This window comes from Hyla sarda, chromosome 1 (genome assembly GCF_029499605.1).
Source record: "Hyla sarda isolate aHylSar1 chromosome 1, aHylSar1.hap1, whole genome shotgun sequence".
NCBI lineage: Eukaryota > Metazoa > Chordata > Amphibia > Anura > Hylidae > Hyla > Hyla sarda.
In genome coordinates this window covers 381056067-381075889 of record NC_079189.1, presented here as the reverse complement: position 1 = coordinate 381075889, position 19823 = coordinate 381056067, and positions in this window count along the sequence as shown.

The window sequence follows — 19823 nt, the reverse complement described above, 5'->3', positions numbered from 1 at the left end:
GAAAAACCATTTTTTTCATATCAACTGGCTCCAGAAAGGTAAACAGATTTGTAAATTACTTCTATTAAAAAATCTTTATCCTACCAGTACTTATCAGCTGCTGAAGTTGAGTTGCTCTGTCTGTCTCAGGAACTGTCCAGAGCAGAAGAGGTTGGCTATGGGGATTTGCTCGAGAACTGTCCAATGCAGAAAAGAACAACTCAAGTTCAGCAGCTGATAAGTACTGGTAGGATTAAGATTTTTTAATAGTAGTAATTTTCAAATTTGTTTAACTTTCTGGAGCCAGTTGATGAAAAAAATAGTTTTTCACCGGAATACCCCTTTAAGTAGTGTCTGTCACATATACACTTAGTGGCATCTCTCCTGCAAAGAGTTCCATAGTTAAAAGATGTATACTGCACAGTATACAACTTTTATTGGGATCCAGCTTAATGGAATAGCTTGGAGGTCTGCACTATTCCAATACTGCGTAACACAGTACAAAAACACCCTTAGGGAAGTCAGAAACTAATAACCTAAACAGAGAGTAGCTTCAAAAAGTATGTTTTTCCTTAGAAAGCAGAGCAAATCTATGCATTACCTGGTCAGCTCTTTGATTCAATGGAAACTATGTAATGAGTCACATCCCCTGCGGTGGCACTGCGGAAGAAATAAACACTTGCTGCAAGGTAAACACATAGCTGAGCACTGGAGGTGGTTCCAGCAGAGGGACATCCTCTTTTAGCTCAACTCCTTTGGGGCAGTGCTATGATATGTGACTATAAATTAACTACAGTGCCTAGGGCAAGTCTGAAGTAGTCTGAGACACACCTACTGTCTCCTCATGGGGTCAGGTTCCTCTCGGCCTCCCCTGCGGCCTGCCTCCTCAGATTGGATACACAATAGTTGGTCAGCGGCTTAGCAGAATGTCAGTGCATGAAGAGCTTATTTCTATTACAGCAGAATGCTACTATTACAGTACAGACTGCTAATCCACCAATAGGAAAAAGATCAATATAGAGTAACTGCCTCACATATACTGAGGGAAATGAGCCTTAGTAAGGGGGAGCCTGGAGGGTCACTTTAAATTCACCTACAAAAAGAGTAATTTCCTGTTTAACGTCTGGAAAGTGTGAAATGCTTCAGATGAGGCCTTGTCTTATTCTATTTGGCTGGACGTGACTTGCAAACAGGGAGCACTATTTTCCAGTTCTCGCTTTCACCCCTTAAGCATTGTGTAAACGATGCTAGAAAAATGTAATATTGCATTTTATTGTGTACCTCTAAGTAGGAACATTCATAAATGTATTACAATATTTACAAAGAAAATCTCATAGTATCCCCTCATAAAATGCTTCATATTACATTGCATGTAAAGTAAGTGTAAGAGATGATCATAAAGAGCAGTATAAATTCTAGCTCCGGGCACTGAGAACACCATTGAGAGTTTGCTTGAAAGAGCAGGGAAGATGAACAAAGTCGCGTGCATGCCTCTTACAGTCATGGCCATAAATGTTCGCACCCCTGAAATTTTCAAGAAAATGAAGTATTTCTCACAGAAAAGGATTGCAGTAACACATGTTTTGCTATACACATGTTTATTCCCTTTGTGTGTATTGGAACTAAACCAAAAAAAAGGAGGAAAAAAAGCAAATTGGACATAATGTCACACCAAACTCCAAAAATGGGCTGGACAAAATTATTTGCACCCTTTCAAAATTGTGGAAAAATAAGATTGTTTCAAGTATGTGATGCTCCTTTAAACTCACCTGGGGCATGTAACAAGTGTGGGCAATATAAAAATCACACCTGAAAGCAGATAAAAAGGAGAGAAGTTCACTTAGTCTATGTATTGTGTGTCTGTGTGTGCCACACTAAGCATGGACAACAGAAAAGTTGGGAGAAGAGAACTGTCTGAGGACTTGAGAACCAAAATTGTGGAAAAATATCAACAATCTCAAGGTTACAAGTCCATCTCCAGAGATCTAGATTTGTCTTTGTCCACAGTGCACAACATTATCAAGAAGTTTACAACCCATGGCACTGTAGCTAATCTCCCTGGGCGTGGACTGAAGATAAAAATTGATGAAAGGTGTAAACACAGGATAGTCTGGATGGTAGATAACCAGCCCCAAACAAGTTCCAAAGATATTCAAGCTGTCCTGCAGACTCAGGGAGCATCAGTGTCAGCATGAACTATCCGTCGACATTTAAATGAAATGAAACACTATGGCAGGAGATACAGGAGGACCCCACTGCTGACAAAGAGACATAAAAAAGCAAGACTACATTTTGCCAAATGAACTTGAGTAAGCCAAAATCCTTCTGGGAAAATGTCTTGTGGACAGATGAGACCAAGATAGAGCTTTTTTTTTTTTTTTTACATATGCAAAAGTCGTGAAACACCTGTGGGGTATTAAGGCTCACTTAATTCCTTGTTACGTTCCTCAAAGGGTCTAGTTTCCAAAATGGTATGGCATGTGTTTTTTTTTTTTGCTGTTCTGGCACCATAGGGGCTTCCTAAATGCAACATGCCCCCCAAAAACCATTTCCGAAAAACATACTCTCCAAAATCCCCTTGTCGCTCCCCTTCTGAGCCCTCTACTGCGCCCGCCGAACAATTTACATAGACATATCAGGTATGTGCTTACTCGAGAGAAATTAGGCTACAAACATAAGTATAAACTTTCTCCTTTTACCCCTTGTAAAAATTTGAATAATTGGGTCTACAAGAACATGCGAGTGTAAAAAATGAAGATTGTGAATTTTCTCCTTCACTTTGCTGCTATTCCTGTGAAACACCTAAAGGGTTAAAACGCTGACTGAATGTCATTTTGAATATTTCGGGGGGTGCAGTTTTTATAATGGGGTCGTTTATGGGGTATTTCTAATATGAAGACCCTTCAAATCCACTTCAAACCTGAACAATTTGGTCCCTGAAAAATAGTGAGTTAGAAAATTTTGTGAAAAATTGGAAAATTGCTGCTGAACTTTGAAGCCCTCTGGTGTCTTCCAAAAGTAAAAACACGTCAATTTTATGATGCAAACATAAAGTAGACATATTGTATATGTGAATTAAAAAAAATATTTGGAATATCCATTTTCCTTACAAGCAGAGAGCTTCAAAGTTAGAAAAATGCAAAAAATGCAAAATTTTCAAATCTTTCATCAAATTTTGGGATTTTTCACCAAGAAAGGATGCAAGTTACCACAAAATTTTACCACCATGTTAAAGTAGAATATGTCACGAAAAAACTATCTCGGAATCAGATTGATAACTAAAAGCATTCCAGAGTTATTAATGTTTAAAGTGACAGTGGTCAGATGTTCAAAAAATGGCCGGGTCCTAAGGTGTAAAATGGCTGGGTCCTTAAGGGGTTAAAGCAGGGTTTCTGGGGACAATATCTGTGTAGTATGGTATATGATGGAAAAAGAAAGACAATCTGACTCTAAAAAATAAAGGAATGCTCATCACATGTAAAACTTGATAAAGGAAGCACAAGCTTCTGAAATGCGTTGCCAAATAAATCACATTTTTATTTTTCCTCCAGTGTCTGCGGTTTGTCCGTGTCACCCACAGTGTGCCCCATTCAAACCCCTTTTTTTAGACCTCGGTAACCAGATCTTCTACCAACCCGCACATGGTATATGATGGAGCATTTAAAAAATATAATATTGGAGGCACAAGCAAATACAGTCTATCGCATACATTTTGTACAGATCGGTATTCCGGCCAAAGACATCTTATCCCCTATCCACAGCCATCACGCCCCCACCCATAGACATGTATGGAGGGGGCGTGGTGTGATGTCCGAAGGGGGTGTGGCGTGACATCACGTCTCCAGTCCCGGAAACACAGAGGTTTCTGAGACTGGAGCAGCAACCCAGCGTACAATGCAGGTGCTGCATGGAGTTCGCAGGGGGTCCCAGCGGCGGGCCCCCCGCGATCAGACATTTTATCCCCCATCCATTGGATAGGTTATAAGATGCCTTTGGCCGGACATGTTATTCCCTATCCAAAGGTAGAACGAAAAGAATAGGTAGAAAGAAAAGAATCAGAACTAAACAAATACTACTGACATAAGTTTGTGCAAGCAAAAATTGCAGGCATCAAGTCACTGCCCTCAACCAGTATGGATTTCCAATGCATTAATTTTCTTAATTGGATTGTATTATTTTGTTTTGCACTTAAAGGGGAACTCCGGTGGAAAAGTAGAAAACAAAGGTTTCCAAATCAACTGGTGCCTGAAAAGTTAAACAGATTTGTAAATTACTTCTATTAAAAAATCTTGATCCTTCCAGTACTTATTAGCTGCTGTATAAAACAGAGACATTTGTGAATTTATTTTCTGTCTGACAACAGTGCTCTCTGCTGACACCTCTGTCCATGTCAGGAACTGTCCAGATTAGAATAATATCCCAGTAGAAAAACTCTCCTGCTCTGGACAGTTCCTGACACGGACAGAGGTGTCAGCAGAGAGCACTGTTGTCAGGCTGGAAAGAACTTCACAAATTTCTCTGTAGTATATCTGTAGTATGCAGCAGCTGATAAGTACTAGAAGGGTTAAGATTTTTAAATAGAAGTGATTTACAAATTTGTTTAACTTACTTGCACCAGTTGATTTGAAATTTTTTTTCCCACCGGAGTTCCCCTTTAACCTGTTAAGGACCCAGGGCGTACCTGTACGCCCTGAGTCCGCTCCCGATCTATAACGCGGGGCCCGGCCTTTAACAACGGCCAGGACCCGTGGCTAATAGCGCGCAGCATTGATCGCGCTGCCGTCCGCTATTAACCCTTTAGACGCGGCGTTCAAAGTTGAACCCCGCGTCTAAAATGAAAGCGAAACCATGCCAGTTAGCTCAGGGAGCTGTTCGGGATAGCCGCGGTGAAATCGCGGCATCCCGAACAGCTTACAGGACAGCAGGAGGGTCCCTAACTGCCTCCTCGCTGTCCGATCGCCGAATGACTGCTCAGTGCCTGAGATCCAGGCATGAGCAGTCAAGCGGCAGAATCATCAATCACTGGTTTCTTATGAGAAACCAGTGATCAATGTGAAAGATCAGTGAGTGCAGTGTTAAATAAAAATAAACATATGTGGTATCACCGCGTGCGATAAAAATATATAATTAATTAAACCACACGGTCAATGGCGTGCGCGCAAAAAAATTCCAAAGTCCAAAATAGTGCATTTTTGGTCACTTTTTATATAATGAAAAAATTAATGAAAAATGAGCCCTCATACCGCCCCATGCACGGAAAAATAAAAAAGTTATAGGGGTCAGAAGATGACAATTTTAAACGTATAAATTTTCCTGCATGTAGTAATGATTTTTTCCAGAAGTACGACAAAATCAAACCTATTAGTAGGGTATCATTTTATCCGTATGGACCTGCAGAATAAAAAGAAGGTGTCATTTTTACGGGAAAATGTACTACGTAGATACGGAAGCCCCCAAAATTTACAAAATGGCAATTTTTTTTATTTTTATTTTGTCTCACATTGATTTTTTTTTTCGTTTCGCCGTCGATTTTTGGGTAAAATGACTGACGTCATTACAAAGTAGAATTGGTGTCGCAAAAAATAAGCCATCAAATGGATTTTTAGGTGAAAGATTGAAAGAGTTATGATTTTTTAAAGGTAAGGAGGAAGAAACGAAAATGCAAAAACGGAAAAACCCAGGGTCCTTAACCCCTTAAGGACAATGGACGTACTCCTACGCCCCCGTTTCTGAGTCCTTAAGGACCGAGGACGTAGGAGTACGTCCTGTCCATTCCCGCCGCTAGCCGGAGGGGAGCCGGTGCCCGATGCCTGCTGAAATCGTTCAGCAGGCATCGCGGCATATCGCCCAGGGGGGTCATTATGCCCCCCCATGTCGGCGATGGCCGCAGATCGCTGGACAATTCAGTCCAGCGATCTGCGGCGATTCCGGGTCAATCGGGTCTCCAGTGACCCGGTGACCCGGAATTACTGGCTGATCGGGGCCGTCAGAGACGGCCCCGAACAGCCAGAGCCTGCAGGGGTGAGGTGGCACTGGTGCCACCTCACGATCGCCCTGATTCGTCGGCCGGATTCCCGGCCGACCAATCAGGGCGCCTGCTGCGGGTGTCACTCCCGCACCCGCTCCACCCCTCTTCCGGAGGACGTGAGCGGGTGCGGGACGTGCACCCCTGGTGCTGGGGACCCCGATCCCCGGCGTTAATGTTGGGATCGGGGCCCCAGGAGCGACGACGGCGGCGGCGGGACTGACCTGTGCGGCGATCAAGCAGCAGCAAGAGGTGAGTGACAGCCTCCTGCTGTTGCTTAGCAACAGCTCCCAGCATGCAAAAAGGGCATGCTGGGAGCTGTAGTTATGCAACAGCAGGAGGCAGACCCTTATGGGCATGCTGGGACTTATGGTTTTGCAACAGCTGGAGGCACATTCTTTCCATGGAAAAGTGTACCTTCAGCTGTTGTGTAACTACAACTCCCAGCTTGCACAAACAGCTAAAGTGCATGCTGGGAGTTGTAATGGTGTATCTGCTGGTTGCATAAGTACAACTCCCAGCATGCCCGTTGGCTGTCGGTGACTGCTGAGAGTTGTAGTTTTGCAACAGCTGAAGGCACACTGAGTTAAGTAGCAAACCAGTGTATCTCCAGCTGTTGCATAACTACAATCCCCAGCATCCCCAGCCAAAGTAGTATGCCTCCCGCTGTTGCATAACTACAACACCCAGCATACCCTTCCGCTGTCCGTACATGCTGGGGGTTGTAGCTTTTGCAACAGCTGAAGGCACACTGGTTGCAAAACACTGAGTTTGTTGCCAAACTCGGTGTTTCACAACCAGTGTGCCTCCAGCTGTTGCAAAACTACAACTCCCAGCATGCACTGATAGACTGTACATGCTGGGAGTTGTAGTTTTGCAACAGCTGGATGTTCCCCCCCCCCCCCCCCCCCCAATGTGAATGTACAGGGTACACTCACATGGGCGGAGGATTACAGTAAGTATCCGGCTGCAAGTTTGGGCTGCAGCAAATTTTCTGCTGCAGCTCAAGCTGCCAGCGAGAAACGACTGTGAACCCCCCGCCCGTGTGACTGTACCCTAAAAACACTACACTAACACAAAATAAAATAAAAAGTAAAAAAACACTACATATACACATACCCCTACACAGCCCCCCTCCCCAATAAAAATGAAAAACGTCTGGTACGCCACCGTTTCCAAAACGGAGCCTCCAGCTGTTGCAAAACTACAACTCCCAGCATGCACTGATAGACCGTACATGCTGAGAGTTGTAGTTTTGCAACAGCTGGATGCCCCCCCCCCCCCCCCAATGTGAATGTACAGGGTACACTCACATGGGCGGAGGATTACAGTAAGTATCCGGCTGCAAGTTTGGGCTGCAGCAAATTTTCTGCTGCAGCTCAAGCTGCCAGCGAGAAACGACTGTGAACCCCCCGCCCGTGTGACTGTACCCTAAAAACACTACACTAACACAAAATAAAATAAAAAGTAAAAAAACACTACATATACACATACCCCTACACAGCCCCCCTCCCCAATAAAAATGAAAAACGTCTGGTACGCCACCGTTTCCAAAACGGAGCCTCCAGCTGTTGCAAAACTACAACTCCCAGCATGCACTTATAGACCCTACATGCTGGGAGTTGTAGTTTTGCAATAGCTGGATGTCCCCCCCCCCCCAATGTGAACGTACAGGGTACACTCACATGGGCGGAGGATTACAGTAAGTATCCAGCTGCAAGTTTGAGCTGCGGCAAATTTTCTGCCGCTGCTCAAACTGCCAGCGAGAAACTACTGTGAACCCCCCGCCCGTGTGACTGTACCCTAAAAACACTACACTACACTAACACAAAATAAAATAAAAAGTAAAAAACACTACATATGCACATTCCCCTACACAGCCCCCCTCCCCTCCCCAATAAAAATGAAAAACGTCTGGTACGCCACTGTTTCCAAAACGGAGCCTCCAGCTGTTGCAAAACAACTACTCCCAGTATTACCAGACAGCCACTGACTGTCCAGGCATGCTGGGACTTTTACAACAGCTGGAGGCACCCTATTTGGGAATCACTGGCGTAGAATACCCCTATGTCCACCCCTATGCAAGTCCCTAATTCAGGCCTCAAATGAGCATGGCGCTCTCACTTTGGAGCCCTGTCGTATTTCAAGGCAACAGTTTAGGGTCACATATGGGGTATCGCCGTACTCGGGAGAAATTGTGTTACAAATTATGGGGGGTATTTTCTGCTATTACCCTTTTTAAAAATCTAAAATTTTTGGGAAACCAACATTTTAGGTAAAAAATTATTATTTTTTTTTACATATGCAAAAGTTGTGAATCACCTGTGGGGTATTAAGGTTCACATTACCCCTTGTTACGTTCCCCGAGGGGTCTAGTTTCCAAAATAGTATGTCATGTGTTTTTTTTTGCTGTCCTGGCACCATAGGGGCTTCCTAAATGCGACATGCCCCCAGAGCAAAATTTGCTTTCAAAAAGCCAAATGTGACTCCTCCTCTTCTGAGACCTGTAGTGCGCCAGCAGAGCACTTCTCACCCCCATATGGGGTGTTTTCTGAATCGGGAGAAATTGAGCTTCAAATTTTGGGGGGTATTTTCTGCTATTACCCTTTTAAAAAATTTAAAAATTTTGGGAAACCAAGCATTTTAGGTTAAAAATTTTTTTTTTTTTACATATGCAAAAGTCGTGAAACACCTGTAGGGTATTAAGGTTCACATTACCCCTTGTTACGTTCCACGAGGGGTCTAGTTTCCAAAATGGTATGCCATGTGTTTTTTTTTTGCTGTTCTGGCTCCATAGGGGCTTCCTAAATGCGGCATGCCCCCAGAGCAAAATTTGCTTTCAAAAAGCCAAATGTGACTCCTTCTCTTCTGAGACCTGTAGTGCGCCAGCAGAGCACTTCTCACCCCCATATGGGGTGTTTTCTGAATCGGGAGAAAAAGGGCTTCAAATTTTGGGGGGTATTTTCTGCTATTACCCTTTTTAAAATGTAAAAATTTTGGGAAACCAAGCATTTTAGGTAAAAATTTTTTTTTTTTTAACATATGCAAAAGTCGTGAATCACCTGTGGGGTATTAAGGTTCACTTTACCCCTTTTTACGTTACCCGAGGGGTCTGGTTTCCAAAATGGTATGCCATGTGGTTTTTTTTTGCGGTTCTGGCACCATAGGGGCTTCCTAAAGGTGACATGCCCCCCAAAAACCATTTGACGCTCCTTCCTTTCTGAGCCCTCTACTGCGCCCGCCGAACAATTAACATAGACATATGAGGTATGTGCTTACTCGAGAGAAATTGGGTTTCAAATACAAGTAAAAATTTTCTCCTTTTTACCCCTTGCAAAAATTAAAAAATTGGGTCTACAAGAACATGCGAGTGTAAAAAATGAAGATTGTGAATTTTCTCCTTCACTTTTCTGCTATTCCTGTGAAACACCTAAAGGGTTAATACACTTATTGAATGTCATTTTGAATACTTTGGGGGGTGTAGTTTTTATAATGGGGTCATTTATGGGGTATTTCTAATATGAAGACCCTTCAAATCCACTTCAAACCTGAACTGGTCCATGAAAAATAGCGAGTTTGAAAATTTTGTGAAAAATTTCCAAATTACTGCTGAACTTTGAAGCCCTCTGGTGTCTTCCAAAAGTAAAAACTCATAAATTTTATGATGCAAACATAAAGTAGACATATTGTATATGTGAACCCAAAAATGTTTTATTTTGAATATCCATTTTCCTTACAAGCAGAGAGCTTTAAAGTTAGAAAAATGCTAAATTTTCATTTTTTTCATCAAATTTGGGGATTTTTCACCAAGAAAGGATGCAAGTTACCATAAAATTTTACCACTAAGTTAAAGTAGAATATGTCACGAAAAAACATTCTCAGAATCAGAATGATAACTAAAAGCATTCCAGAGTTATTAATGTTTAAAGTGACAGTGGTCAGAATTGCAAAAAACGCTCCGGTCCTTAAGGTGTAAAATGGCCTGGTCCTTAAGGGGTTAAGGGGTTAAAGGGGTACTCCACTAGAAAACATTTTCTTTCCAATCAACTGGTGCCAGAAAGTTTAACAGATTTGTGAGTTATTTCTATTTAAAAATCTTAACCCTTCCAGTACTCATCAGCTGCTGTATACTACAGAGGAAGTTCTTTTCTTTTTGAATTTCCTTTCTGTCTGACCACAGTGCTCTCTGTTGACACCTCTGTCCATTTTAGGAACTGTCCAGAGAAGGAGCAAATCCCCATAGCAAATCCATACTGCTCCAGACAGTTCCTAAAATGGACAGAGCACTGTGGTCAGACAGAAAGGAAATTCAAAAAAGAAGAGAACTTCCTCTGGAACATACAACAGCTGATAAGTACTGGAAGGATTACAAATCTGTTTAACCTTCTGGCACCAGTTGATTAAAAAAAAATGTTTTCCAGTGGAGTACCCTTTTAAGCATTTTTATGGGTAATATTTGACACAAAAATTGAGTACTGATTTGAAGATTGATTTGGTGTCTGTCGAACACAGACAACGTTTCAGAGATCACGCCTCCTTTCTCAAGTATCCCTAACATGCAGGGCTGGTTTTAGACTAAGTGAGGCCCTGGGCAAAAATGAAAAATGGGGCCCCCAGATTGCGTGATCAAAGACCACTATGTTGCGCCCCCTGAATTGTGCTGCTCAGCTAATGTGAGTAAATGAGATTGAGCTGAAAACCACAAATTGCTGTGACTACAACATGTGAAACTTAATTATTCCATCCAGGATGAATTTGAGCCTGCGGTAATTTGGGGGTCACAATGTGACACCATTTAGTGCAGATCAGCTCAGCTCCCCCCTTTGCAAGAACGAAGTGCACGGACACCAGTGGAGCCACAGCAACTTGTAAGGACAAGAAATCCAGCGCAAAACGGCATCATAAAATGTATGGTCAGAGGAAACCACAGGGTCATATGAAGCCATACAGTTTATGATGCTGTTTTATGGGTTTAATAAACCACCTAAAGAGCAAGAACTGATTGGTGCTGGATTTCTCTATGTGTGACCACATTTACTTACATTAGCTGAGATTCAGCACGATTCAAGGAGAACAACATGGCGATCTTTGACTGTGCAACTCATTTTTACCATGTAGCCCTAACCTTATATTGTAACCTTGTTCTTTATACAGTAATAGTCACCGCACACAGATAAACAGTGATCTCAATGCTACCAATCAGTAATAGCGCCCACATATACTATAAGGCTAAGTTCACAGACAGAATGTCCACATGGAGAATCTCCGTGCAGATATTGCGCAAACTGCGGGACACAGAAAATGGAATTTCCGTGCCGGAAACATCTGTAGATCCGCCGGTGACCCGACCCATTTTGTGCCTCCAGCTGTTGCCACCCCTTTCCCCCGCCTCGCCCGCCCTTGGCCTGCTGAAAATGTTCCGAACACTGGGGCAGTGGACTACCCCTTTAAGTACGCAGCATAGTTCCCCCCCCCATATTAAGTTGGAAGCACAGTTCCCCCCACATTAGGTTCTGTAAAACAAAAGAAGAACAGGCGCTCCCTTGTGGAGAATCAACGGGATCACAGGTGTGTGGGGAGGGAGGGTAAAATGAAGTCACACCCTGCCAAGTTGTGCAAATTCCCACACAACAAGGATATGCATTTTGCTGTAGTGAAATAGGTCTGCAGCCTTCCTGGAAACGATAGAGATGTGAGGGCGAAAACTTCAGGGGTGCAGGAATGCAGGCGCTGACCAAGAAGGGGACCAATGAAGCCAGGTAGGTAACGAACAGCTTTAATCCAGTGAGACGCGTTTCATCGCGCTTGCGCGGTTTCATCAGGCATAGCAAACACTTCAGAGGAAGGGGTTTTTATACACACAGGTATTAACCCCTGCCTGACCAAGTGAAATTAGCAAAATACAGGATTATATCATAATAAAAGAAAACAAGAAGATGTGTACATGTAATAGAAATATACAACATTAAAAAAATGTACAGCCTTAAAAAACAAGAATAGAAATTCAATAATATTCTCTTAATAGATAAACTAGTCTATGGCCAGTTAAAATCAGACTGCAAGCCACGGCATTACATGAATCACCTGCCGCTATAGAAGTAAGTGCAACTGGGCATAAGATCGCACACCTGATGCCCAGTTGCACTTACTTCTATAGTAGTGAAACGCGTCGCATTGGATTAAAGCTGTTCGTTATCTACCTGGCTTCACTGGTCCCATTCTTGGTCAGCGCCTGCATTTCTGCACCCCTGAAGTTTTCGCCCTCTCCCCACATTAGGTTGGCAGTATAGTTCCCCCACATTAGGTTGGCAGTATAGTTCCCCCCACATTAGGTTGGCAGTATAGTTCTCCCCACATTAGGCTGGCAGTATGGTTCCCCCCACATTAGGTTGGCAGTATAGTTCCCGCCACATAAGGTTGGCAGTATAGTTCTCCCCACATTAGGGTGGCAGTATAGATCCCCCCACATTAGGTTGGCAGTATAGTTCCCCCACATTAGGTTGACAGTATGTTCCCCCACATTAGGTTGGCAGTATAGTTCCCCCACATTAGGTTGGCAGTATAGTTCCCCTACATTAGGTTGGCAGTATAGTTCCCCCCACATTAGGTTGGCAGTATAGTTCTCCCCACATTAGGCTGGCAGTATAGTTCCCCCACATTAGGTTGTCAGTATATTTCCCCCCACATAAGGTTGGCAGTATAGTTCCCCCACATTAGGTTGACAGTATGTTCCCCCACATTAGGTTGGCAGTATAGTTCCCCCACATTAGGTTGGCAGTATAGTTCCCCCGCATTAGGTTGGCAGTATAGTTTCCCCCACATTAGGTTGGCAGTATAGTTACCCCACATTAGGTTTGCAGTATAGTTCCCCCACATTAGGTTGACAATATGTTCCCCCACATTAGGTTGGCAGTTGTTACGCCTAGCGCTCCGGGTCCCCGCTCCTCCCCGGAGCGCATACGGCGCCTCTCTCTCCGCAGCGCCCCGGTCGGTCCCGCTGACCGGGAGCGCTGCACTGTCATGGCCGTCGGGGATGCGATTCGCACAGCGGGACGCGCCCGCTCGCGAATCGCATCCCAGGTCACTTACCCGTTCCCGTCCCCTGCTGTCATGTGCTGGCGCGCGCGGCTCCGCTCTCTAGGGCGCGCGCGCGCCAGCTCCCTGAGACTTAAAGGGCCAGTGCACCAATGATTGGTGCCTGGCCCAATTAGCTCAATTGGCTTCCATCTGCTCCCTGCCTTTATCTGACCTCCTCCCATGCACTCCCTTGCCGGATCTTGTTGCCTTGTGCCAGTGAAAGCGTTTTGTGTGTCCTAAGCCTGTGTACCAGTACTTCTGCTATCCACCCTGACTACGTACCTTGCCGCCTGCCCCCGACCTTCTGCTACGTCCGACCTTGCTTCTGTCTACTCCCTTGTACCGCGCCTATCTTCAGCAGCCAGAGAGGTTGAGCCGTTGCTAGTGGATACGACCTGGTCACTACCGCCGCAGCAAGTCCATCCCGCTTTGCGGCGGGCTCTGGTGAAAACCAGTAGTGACTTAGAACCGATCCACTAGCACGGTCCACGCCAATCCCTCTCTGGCACAGAGGATCCACTACCTGCCAGCCGGCATCGTGACAGTAGATTCGGCCATGGATCCCGCTGAAGTTCCTCTGCCTGTTGTCGCCGACCTCCCCACACTGGTCGCCCAGCAAGCCCGACAGATTGCCCAACAAGATCACCAGCTGTCGTACTTGACCACCATGACTCAGCAACTCCAGTCGCAGCTACAGCAGATTCAGTCTCAGCTACAGCAGCAGCAACCATCTCCTCCGCCAGCTCCTGCACCTCTTCCGCAGCGAGTGGCCACTCCTAGCCTCCGCCTGTCCTTGCCGGACAAATTTAATGGGGACTCTAAGTTTTGCCGTGGCTTTCTTTCGCAATGTTCCCTGCACATGGAGATGATGTCGGATCAGTTTCCTACTGAAAGGTCTAAGGTGGCTTTCGTAGTCAGCCTTCTGTCTGGAAAAGCCCTGTCATGGGCCACACCGCTCTGGGACCGCAATGACCCCGTCACTGCCTCTGTACACTCCTTCTTCTCGGAAATTCGAAGTGTCTTTGAGGAACCTGCCCGAGCCTCTTCTGCTGAGACTGCCCTGCTGAACCTGGTCCAGGGTAATTCCTCCGTTGGCGAGTACGCCATACAATTCCGTACTCTTGCTTCTGAACTATCCTGGAATAATGAGGCTCTCTGCGCGACCTTTAAAAAAGGCCTATCCAGCAACATTAAAGATGTTCTGGCCGCACGAGAGACTCCTGCTAACCTGCATGAACTCATTCATCTAGCCACTCGCATTGACATGCGTTTTTCTGAGAGGCATCAAGAGCTCCGCCAGGAAAAAGACTTAGATCTCTGGACACCTCTCCCACAGTCTCCATTGCAATCTGCGCCTAGGCCTCCCGCCGAGGAGGCCATGCAAGTGGATCGGTCTCGCCTGACCCTGGAAGAGAGGAATCGCCGTAAGGAAGAGAATCTTTGTCTGTACTGTGCCAGTACCGAACATTTTTTGATGGATTGTCCCATCCGTCCTCCACGTCTGGGAAACACACGCTCGCACCCAGCTCTCGTGGGTGTGGCGTCTCTTGATGCTAAGTCGGCTCCTCCACGTCTCACGGTGCCTGTACGGATTTCTTCTTCAGCCAGCTCTTCCCTCTCAGCCGTGGCCTGCCTGGACTCTGGTGCCTCTGGGAATTTTATTCGGGAGTCCTTGGTGAATAAATTCCGCATCCCAGTGACCCGTCTTGTCAAGCCTATCCACATTTCCGCGGTCAACGGAGCCAGGTTGGATTGCTCCGTGCGTTTCCGCACGAAGCCCCTTCTAATGTGCATCGGACCTCATCACGAGAAGATTGAATTTTTGGTCCTCCCCAATTGCACTTCCGAAGTTCTCCTTGGACTACCCTGGCTTCTACACCATTCCCCAACCCTGGATTGGTCCACAGGGGAGATCAAGAGCTGGGGTACCTCTTGCTTCAAGGACTGCCTTAAACCGGTTACCAGTACTCCCTGCCGTGACCCTGTGGTTCCTCCTGTATCCGGTCCCCCTAAGGTCGTTATGGACTCTGCCCGCCTTAAGAAGTGCCTCTCCCCCCCTCCCAGTCCAGTCAGGCAAGCCTCGGTGCCTCCTCATGGCCCTCGTCCTGGTGTCACACTGCCCCGTGCCAGGCCTCGCCCTCTGCCCTCCCTCCCCATTCCCACTCCTGCTGTACTGCCTGCCGTTGAGGAATCCCTCCATCCTTTCCCGGTGTCCTCATCCCAGGGGAGGCAGTTACCGGACAAAGAGAAGGGGAGACCTAAGGGGGGGGGTACTGTTACGCCTAGCGCTCCGGGTCCCCGCTCCTCCCCGGAGCGCATACGGCGCCTCTCTCTCCGCAGCGCCCCGGTCGGTCCCGCTGACCGGGAGCGCTGCACTGTCATGGCCGTCGGGGATGCGATTCGCACAGCGGGACGCGCCCGCTCGCGAATCGCATCCCAGGTCACTTACCCGTTCCCGTCCCCTGCTGTCATGTGCTGGCGCGCGCGGCTCCGCTCTCTAGGGCGCGCGCGCGCCAGCTCCCTGAGACTTAAAGGGCCAGTGCACCAATGATTGGTGCCTGGCCCAATTAGCTCAATTGGCTTCCATCTGCTCCCTGCCTTTATCTGACCTCCTCCCATGCACTCCCTTGCCGGATCTTGTTGCCTTGTGCCAGTGAAAGCGTTTTGTGTGTCCTAAGCCTGTGTACCAGTACTTCTGCTATCCACCCTGACTACGTACCTTGCCGCCTGCCCCCGACCTTCTGCTACGTCCGACCTTGCTTCTGTCTACTCCCTTGTACCGCGCCTATCTTCAGCAGCCAGAGAGGTTGAGCCGTTGCTAGTGGATACGACCTGGTCACTACCGCCGCAGCAAGTCCATCCCGCTTTGCGGCGGGCTCTGGTGAAAACCAGTAGTGACTTAGAACCGATCCACTAGCACGGTCCACGCCAATCCCTCTCTGGCACAGAGGATCCACTACCTGCCAGCCGGCATCGTGACAGCAGTATAGTTCCCCCCCCACATTAGGTTGGCAGTATAGTTACCCCACATTAGGTTTGCAGTATAGTTCCCCCCCACATTAAGTTGGCAGTAAAGTTCCCTAACATTAGGTTGGCAGTATAGTTCCCCCACATTAGGTTGGCAGTATGTTCCCCCACATTAGGTTGGCAGTATAGTTCCCCCCACATTAGGTTGGCAGTATAGTTCCCCCCACATTAGGGTATAGTTCCCCCACATTAGATTGGCAGTATAGTTCCCCCACATTAGGTTGGCAGTATAGTTCCCCCACATTAGGTTGGCAGTATAGTTCCCCCACATTAGGCTGGCAGTATAGTTCCCCCACATTAGGTTAACAGTATAGTTCCCCCACATTAGGTTGGCAGTATAGTTCCCTTTCATTAGGTTGGCAGTATGTTCCCCCACATTAGGTTGGCAGTAGTATAGTTCCCCCCACATTAGGTTGTAGTTCCCCCACATTAGGTTGGCAGTATAGTTCCCCCACATTAGGTTTGCAGTATAGTTCCCTTTCATTAGGCTGGCAGTATGTCCCCCCACATTAGGTTGGCAGTAGTATAGTTCCCCCCACATTAGGTTGTAGTTCCCCCACATTAGGTTGGCAGTATAGTTCCCCCACATAAGGTTGGCAGTAAAGTTCTCCCACATTAGCCTGGCAGTATAGTTCCCCCACATTAGATTGGCAGTGTAGTTCACCCACATTAGGTTGGCAGTATAATTCCCTTTCATTAGGTTGGCAGTATGTTCCCCCACATTAGGTTGGCAGTATAGTTACTCCACATTAGGTTGGCAGTATGTTCCCCCACAGACATACAGCCTACAACCATATACAGTGTATGGCTGGAGGCTGTATGTCTATGTATTGCCCTTCTTCAGTGCTCCAACCACCGCTCCTCCTGGCTTATAGGCCATAGCAGTAGGTCCCGGGACCAGAGGAGCAGTGGTTTGAGCACTGAAGATGACGTGCCGCTGGTAACTTACCATGCTGGCCAGCGGGCGTCCTCCTGCTCGATGCTCTGCGCCTCCATTCCTAAGGGCGCATGCACGGGATGTCAGTGACGTCAGTGCGCCCCTGTGTTTTTAAAGTTAATGCAATGCCGCAGAGAGTTAATGCGGGCAACCTTGTGTCCCGAAAAGATCTTTCGGGACACAGGGATGTCCTTAATAGTGATGGGGGAAATAAATTTTTTTTATATATCAACTGGCTCCAGAAAGTTAAACAGATTTGTAAATTACTTCTATTAAAAAAATCTTAATCCTTTCAGTACTTATGAGCTTCTGAAGTTGAGTTGTTCTTTTCTGTCTAAGTGATCTCTGATGAGGCGTGTCTCGGGAACCGCCCAGTTTAGAAGCAATTCCCCATAGCAAACCTCTTCTACTCTGTGCAGTTCCTGAGACAAGCAGAGATGTCAGCAGAGAGCACTGTTGCCAGACAGAAAACAACAACTCAACTTCCGCAGCTGATAATTATTGAAAGGATTAAGATTTTTTAATAGAAGAAATTTACAAATCTGTTTAACTTTCATCTAGCCAGTTGATATAACATTTTTTTTTCCTGGAATACCCCTTTAAGACAAAGGTTTATTGGTTCTAAAAGGAAAGGGACATTTCCATGTTTATCCTGGGGTGGTTCAATTGTGATACCAACCAAGCAGTTTACTTACTTAAACGTCCGTGCTGCAGGATATACATAGGACAGACAATGAGGAGTGTTAAATTACGGATTAACAAACACTGAGGTGCGATCCGGAATTTACTTGCAGTGGCGTTGCTAGGGGGGGGGCCAGAGGGGGCCATGCCCCCCCCTAGATCAGGCCATGCCCCCCCCCCCTTGTGCCCCCCCCCCCAATTTAAAATAAATAGGGATGTCCCTATACTATTATCGGGGCCAGGGGCGGACTGACCGGCTGGGTAAAGAGCCCGCTGCAGCTGCTGAGGATATCCCTGCGCTGCTCCTGGTCTGCGTATCATTAGCAGAGACAGGCAGAGCAGGGATGAAGGTACCTGATGAGGCTCCGCCCCCAGCACTGGAGAGAACGGGGGCCGAGAGCTGACAGGCCTCCGGAACACAGAGCAGCTTCATGTGAGGTGAGTATATATATATATATATATATATATATATATATATATATATCTGATCAGCAGTATATCCTGGGGCTGGGTCATGTGTATAGTAGCAGTCCAGTGGGGTCACATTTCCTCCTTCAGTGTCCACAGGTCACATTATCAGAACAATTTTTTGTAAATCACTGTAAAACTGCGCAATTTTTGCCGCAATTTTGCCATAAATTGTTCTGGTAATGTGACCTGTTGGAGACCTGTGGACACTGGAGGAGGGAAAGTGACCCCTCTTGAAGGACAACATGTGAACACACTTCTGGTTTATCATTAACCCCTTAAGGGTACATTCACATGTACAGGATCTGCTGCATATTTTTGCTGCATATTTTGTGCAGCTGATTTTGCAACCCATTAGCTTCAATAGGTAGCAAAATCAGCTGCAGAAAATATACATCAGATCCTGTACATGTGAACGTACCCTAAGGGCTCATTCAGGGGTGGATCCCCAGCATATTTTACGCTGTGGATCCCCCGACAATGGACCCTACAGTGCTGCCTCCATCTGTGCCTGCTCATAACGGCAATCCGCCACTACGAGCAGACACGCTTTGATGTGTATACTCGCGCACATCATGGCCGCTCCTGCTCTCTGAGCTAGGCCGAGAGCAGCCGCGATGTGTGCGAGTATACACATCAAAGCGTGTCTGCTCGTAGCGGAGGATTGCTGTTTTGAGAAGGCACAGATGGAGGCAGCACTGTAGGGTCCATTGTCGGGGGATCCGCAGTGTAATATATGCTGAGGATCCATCCGTGTAAATGAGCCCTAAGGACACAAGGCGTATGTGTACGCACAGTGCCTGCTCCCACTGTGTTGTATAAATCATTAGCTAGAACCCTCAGCTAATGCCAGACATCACCAATCAGGCTGATGTCCGACATTAACACTTTAGATGCCGCTATCAAAGTTGATAGCAGTGTCCAAAGGTTTTAACCCCTTAAGGACAAAGCGTTTTTCCATTTTTGCACTTTTGTTTTTTCCTCACATTTTAAAAATCATAACCCTTTCAATTTTGCACCTAAAAATCCATGTGATGGCTTATTTTTTGCGCCACCAATTCTACTTTGTAGTGACATCAGCCATTTTACCCAAAAATCTATGGCAAAAACGAAAAAAAATAATCATTGTGCAACATGAATGTATGAAGATTTTTTTTACATTTTTTTTTAATTAAACATGTTCTGCACAGTGTGTGTGTGTATTTATTTATGCTATATATATAATATATATATATATATATATATATATACACATACACATACACACACACACACGTTTTAAAATTGACCCCCCCCCCCACTTTTGTCACTGGCCCCCCCATGTGCCCCCCCTAAATATGAATGCTGGAGACGCCACTGTTTACTAGCTAAGACATCTAATGCAAATGAGAAATTGGAAATGGTAAATAAGTATGGAGAGACGGGGGTAGCCAGACATTTTGCTGAATGTGGCCATCGAATCAGTGAGTTGTGGTGGATGATCATTCAGGAACTCTGAGGTACAACCGAGGAAGGGGTTAAGAAAAGACTTCTACAGAGAGATCTCTATTGGATGGAATCATTGAGTTCTTTAAGCCAGATGGGCTGAATGGAGCATGTCATTTTAGTGTATTTCTGTGAGATAACATC